Raw genomic sequence first — 6,000 nt, 5'->3', positions numbered from 1 at the left:
GTTAATACTGATTGCTGATGAATACTTTTTTATTTGTAGTTTAATTCCAGCATTGTAAGAGTTAATCTGGTAGATTTGCTTTCACTTTAATTCTTTGATGAGCCTTTAGCTTACAGCTGCGTTGAGCCTGAGTGTATATATTTATGTGTGTGTGTCTGTATATAGTGTTGGAGTAATCCAGCTGCTCTAGAGGGTTGGGGTTTTTTGGAGAAGTATTTAAGAAACCAATTTTTTGGGTAAGTTTAAAGGCTTCAGTGTGCAAACTGGTTGCTATTTTATTTGCTTTTAAAAAGTGGCTTTGTAATGTGTTCCTAGTTATACAGCTTCAAGAAAGTTTATATTTGTTTATATATTTTATCATATATAAATTATAGCAGTAGTGTGTGTGTGTGTGTGTGTGTGTACATACACACGTGTACACATTATATTTGCTACCACTATAATTTATTTTAGGTATTTATGCTTATAAAGAGCTATAATTATAACTTCATTAGTTTTAAAATAAGAACATGTTGAGTCTTACAGAGTCATCCTACATGATGACTACGAGAGTGAGCTCCATTGAGATACAGGGACTTGCTTCCTAGTCAGCTGGTATACGAGTCAACCTCACTTCATTAGAAGTGTGACTTCTGGATTATGTTTGATGGCTGTCTTGCAACAATTCCATTATTAAGGAAGAGGCTGCTGTAATGGAACATATGTCAGAAAACAAAGGCAGAGGAACAATGGCTTTTCCAAAGCCTCTGAGCCCAAGACTTTGACTGAGGCATGTTTTGAATGCAGGTACATATCTAGCAGTCTATGAAGTGACTGCACACACCTCCCAGTACTTTTGTCATCAGCAGCTGCTGCTTAATGACAGTCATATCTCATTTCCTCAGAATGCATTCGAGGTCATGCACAATGGCATCATCGGGGTCCTTCAGTCTGTAACATGACTTTGTAATAGGACTCCATTTCTGAAGATTTAGACCTGATGAATAAGTTGTCACTGTGGCCTGGCTGTTGTGAAAAATAATAATTCTGCATGGTTTGGGAAGCACCCTATTTTTGGTAGTGTATGGACACATCACCCACATAGGTTGGTCAAACCGTGTCTTTCTTTACTCATGATGGCCAGTAACAACACAGCTGAGTTGTCTCAGCTGGCATTGAAAGGAAGCAGGGTGAGGCGTCCTACATGTGTACGTTTATTGTACAAATGTGTGTGTAGTTGGGTTACGTGGGGTTTTTTTTGAAGCTGTCTCATGAACTGAGTCTTTGGGTGAGTCTTGGGTAGTTCTGCTTAGGGTGACTGGTGATCGGCAGTGACAAAGACAACTTTATTTTCAGACAGCAGAGGTATTCCAGGTTGCGAAAAGCCTTGTGACACTGGAAAGACCTCATCCAGAGGTTGAATTCTTTCTTACCCTTCTTCTGCCATGGTCTTCAGTTGAGGGAACCATATTAACACCAGTATTGAAATTACTGATGTATCCAGTGCTTTTTTAAAAAGGGGGGGGGTACTCAAGTGTAGGCAGTACTGACACCTCTTTTTGTTGTTGTTAAAAAGTGTGGCACTTACTTTAACTATTTCATGGTGGGGACTAGCACCTATTTTTCTAGGGGGGGGGAGCACTGGCTGTAACTGACCTTTAAATTTTGTGTTGACTCCCAAGCTTTCTACTTGGGTGGGCTAGTGGTCTGGAATAATAACATAAATTAAGTCTGCAATCCTAGACACTTAGCCAAGGAGGGACTTAACTTCTGAGTTAAGGATAACACTGTAAAGCTCTCTGAACTGTTTCCAACTTTTGCTTTGTGTGCCAGTCAATTCTAAACAACCGTCTTATTGTTGTATTATAGGTTCCTAGGCACATTCTTGTCCAAGAATTGGATATGTTTCGTATTAAATGCTAATGAATTGAGGTGTCACTGGTAGTTGTGCACAGTAGTGCTGTGAAAACAATGTTCAATTTCATGTTCAGATAAACAATTTTTTAAAGCAGGAATTGACACAGTTAAACGACTCGATATAATTTCTGTATTTCCTGGAGGAAGCAAATAAATGCAGAATGGTGTGACATACTTTTCTACATTTAAGTCATTTCTGTTCCTCTTAAAATAGAGACTGCCTTGAAATTTCCTTAGCTGCTGGTGTTACACATGCATATGCTGATGTCATGCAATTTGTTTACAGACCTTGTTACCCAGAGGTATATGAATTAGCTCAACAATCACTTTCTGGCAGTGACAGTTCAAGCCCTGCTGTTCTACCTAGCAATCTTGAGTCAGCTGACAAAAAGACAGAAATCTGAGCATACTCTGAGATCACTTCCTCCATTTATCCCTAAGTGATTAGTGTGACACCCAGTAGCTCAAGGGTCTACCAACGGCTTAGCCTCCGCTCATGGAAGGCCACCTTTTGAAAACTTTTGCGGTGCGATTTGCATGCAACATTTTCCAAGGAGATTGATGAGTCTCAGCAGGGACACTCAGGTTTGAACAGTAGAGTCTTTTCTGAAAGATTGTATGACCAGAATTTTTTGTATTCGTTTTTACTGCTTATACAAACACAAACAGGTATGTAAAAACAGCATGCCATTTAACCATTGGGCAAAAAAATAAATAAATCTGATCACAGCTTTGTGATTGCAATGCTAAACCCTGACAGTGCTTTGGGGTGTTATACACCTTTTGTGTTTTGTAATAAAGAGGTTGTGTTGCTCTTTTTTGTTTTTCAGGTGCAATGGCAGCACGTTAAAAAAACCAAAGCACAGATTTCAGGCTTTTGCTTTCAGCTGGAAGAAAGCACTCTGCTTTAGCCCTGCACTTGAGCTGCTTGACAGGCCAGTAGATTTATGCACCATCAGCTGCTTCTATATTAAATGCTGCACACATAGTTAAAATTAGAAGTTAATCAGATCAGGTTTCCAAGAGTGGATTCTGCTATACATCCCTCAGACAGGCCGGGTCCATGGCCTGGGCTTCCTAGCGCTAATGGATAGATTGTCTGGCAGACCTCTGCTATTCCGTTAATCCAAAAAATCCGCATCCACTTGCTATCAAAACACCTAATTATGTTTGTGGTATATTTTGAGGCACTGTTGCACTCCTCTAGGAAAGAAGTTGCAAAGAAGCAGCACTCTGCAAAAGGCAAAGTGTAAGCATGCAATTTGCTTTTATAAAAGGTAGTATATTTTACTGTGGGTTTAGTGTCCAGAAAGACAGTGTATAAAAATTCAGAGGTGTGTTGTTGTTGTTTTTTTTGGGGGGGGGGAGGTAGTGGGAGGAAGACAGCAGCTGATGTACAAGCCCAAACTACAGGATACAACAAGAGGATAGCCATGATTCGTTGTTGTTCTCTTGCAAATGCCATATTGGTTCTGGACTTTTACTTTCAGGAATCAGTATGAAGAAGAACAAATACATAGATCATACTCACCTTCATTTTAATTGGGCGGCCATTTGTTCATCTTAGATTCTGAATATTTCAACCTCTTAGCTGAGTAATGATGCTCACAGAAAACTTGCATCCACAGGGTCAACATAGGTTCAATGTAGCTCTTCATATACTGCAGCACACTGTCCATTATACACTCCAATCTATTTATCATGGTTCTTACTGGTGCCTATCCTTCATTCTTTGAGCCCCCTGGGATGATTGGTCAATTCCTATTTTATTAGCTGTTTTTGAAATATGTACTTGTGAAGAATACATCTAAATTCAACACTGCATCCTCTAAATTTGCAGCGTTTGGTGTATTTTATATTCGCTTTGAATTATTAGATTGTCTCTGCTTGAAAGCACATGGGTTTGGCAAGATTGCATTATTCTTCCATTTTAGTGGCTTTAAGTTGACCTATGATAAATACCGGTACTTGTTTTCTCAAGTTGCAATGTTTTCCCATTTGAGGACAGCTGAATAAGTTGTCTGAGTGTCTGAGGAATTAGGTTTTGGACTTAGTATTTAATGAGAAGTGAGATAAACCATTTGTCATGAGAGCACATTACGACAGTGAATTCCACCAAAGTACACAGCTAAACATTATTTGTAGACAATTTCCTGTTCCAAAGTGTGCTAGCCCTTCCAGGCCAGTCAGCTAAGGTAGGAGACAATGACCTGTGCTCCCATACAATCTGCAATAGGAGCACTGTATGATTTGGTGCCAATGGAAGCTTGCCTTCTGATGCAAACAGCTGTCATCAGGACCATGGAAGGAGAATGGTTGAAGTCTCCCTCCTCACCCAGTCCCATTTCTGTTCTCTCTCCTCCCACCTTCTGCCTCAGGCCAGCTGCTAATCAAACTTTTTGAAAGCATGCACATTATCTGCATTCACACAGTGTTGTGTCATTTCAGACTGTAGAATTGTAGAATAGCAGGAGCCATAATGTTTGAGTCAAATAGTAATTCAGGGCTGTCTGTGGGACAGCAAAGGACCACCTCATCCCAGGATAGCAAAAGTACTGAATCATGCTCATAACCAATGTCCACAATCTTAGCAATGTCTCCTTGAGTTACATGTTGGCCTTTATATGGATGGGCACACCCAGAGTGTGCAGTTTGAAAGTTTGAATAGGGAGTGGGATCCCCCCCCCACACTTCTAAGGTGAATTTAGACCTAGCACTTGGCGATGGATTCTTAAAGTAGCAAATAAGGGTTTTCCCCAAACTATTTATTTCATATTTCAAAGTACTTTTGAGCAGTTGCTTAGCCCTGTGAAAGTTTCCTCAACACTTAAAAGATTCTCTGAGAGACCAAGCAAAGCCTGTTTCTAATGACATTTTGAGGATGGCCAGTTTGTGTGGAATATCTGAAATGTTTATAAAGAGCACAGAACTAGGAAATACCTTTTTATGGCAGTAAGAAAGAACAAAATGCAGGTATTAAGAACAAAAAGCCAGCCCAGTTAAGGAATCAGTGGCTTTAGAAAAGAAATTGCACACAGAGAATGGACTGTTCCTAACCAAATATCTCTTTATTTTAGCTTCAAGCATACAGACATCTTTAAAAAGCACAAGTCAAATTGTACTAAATAAACGCTAGGTTAATTTTTCTATCATCCTCTATTTGGCTTGCAACTGAGGTGTTCTGACTGGATGTTGACTTTTAAATAACCCTCTGCCCTGTTAGCACAAATTTCTTGGCATTCTCTTCTCCCTGTCATAACTTAATGTGGGCATATATCCCCTACTTAAAGGTAAAGATAAAGGACCCCTGACAGTTAAGTCCAGTCAGGAACCACTCTGGGGTTGTGGTGCTCTTCTTGCTTTACTGGCAGAGGGAGCCAACGTTTGTCTGCAGATAGATTTTCCAGGTCATGTGGTCAGCATGACTAAGCCGCTTCTGGTGGAACCAAAGCAGCGCACGGAAACACTGTTTACCTTCCTGCCAGAGTGGTACCTATTTATCTACTTGCACTTTGACGTGCTTTCGAACTGCTAAGTTGGCAGGAGCTGGGACTGTGCAATGGGAGCTCACCCCGTAGCGGAGATTCGAGGTACCGACCTTCCGATTGGCAAGCCCTAGGCTCTGTGGTTTAGAGACCACAGCGCCACCCGCGTCCCTACTTAGTCACCCACAAAATAATATGATCCAGGGATTTTCTTGCATCCTTGGGGAACCCACCGACTTTCATTAATTTTTAGAGAAGCTGCTTGGGGAACAAGCATCGAGCAGTTACTATCAAAGGGGTTGCTGACAGATAAGCAAATAAAAATAACTGGGGGAGTAGAGATCAAATTAACAACTCCATAGTCTCAGAACAAACAAAAAAAGCCCCATGGATCCACTAATTGCCTTGCATTAGTGGTTAATTGACTAACAGGAAGAAGAAAAAGAAGTCCTGAAAACCATAGAAAGCCATGCAGGGGAAAGGCACATATAAGTATCTATCACACCCTCTGGGGCCAGATATCTCCAGTTCTTAATTCCAGGTATGTGAGATCTAGCTAAGAATATGCAGTGATGAGGAAGATACCTTACAAATTTGTCACTATTTTCCTAATCTGGAC

The 6,000-nt window shown here is 40.5% G+C and overlaps 1 protein-coding gene across 9 annotated transcripts in view; it reads left to right on the top strand.

Annotated features, from left to right (window-relative positions):
- Positions 1 to 2,340: 2,340 nt before the first annotated feature.
- The window catches only part of MYOT (myotilin), a 45,681-nt gene continuing 42,021 nt past the window's right edge, over positions 2,341 to 6,000 (top strand). For 4 of the 9 annotated variants that reach the window (XM_035105522.2, XM_035105520.2, XM_035105523.2 and 1 more), the window contains exon 1: positions 2,347 to 2,565. The gene's annotated coding sequence lies outside the window, so the exon portion shown is untranslated. Of the gene's footprint in view, positions 2,566 to 6,000 lie in introns of all 9 variants that reach the window. The other 5 variants (XM_035105526.2, XM_035105521.2, XM_035105531.2 and 2 more) reach the window with 5 other exon arrangements.

This window comes from Zootoca vivipara, chromosome 2 (genome assembly GCF_963506605.1).
Source record: "Zootoca vivipara chromosome 2, rZooViv1.1, whole genome shotgun sequence".
In the NCBI taxonomy this organism is placed as follows: domain Eukaryota; kingdom Metazoa; phylum Chordata; class Lepidosauria; order Squamata; family Lacertidae; genus Zootoca; species Zootoca vivipara.
This window is presented reverse-complemented; position numbering and strand designations above follow the sequence as displayed.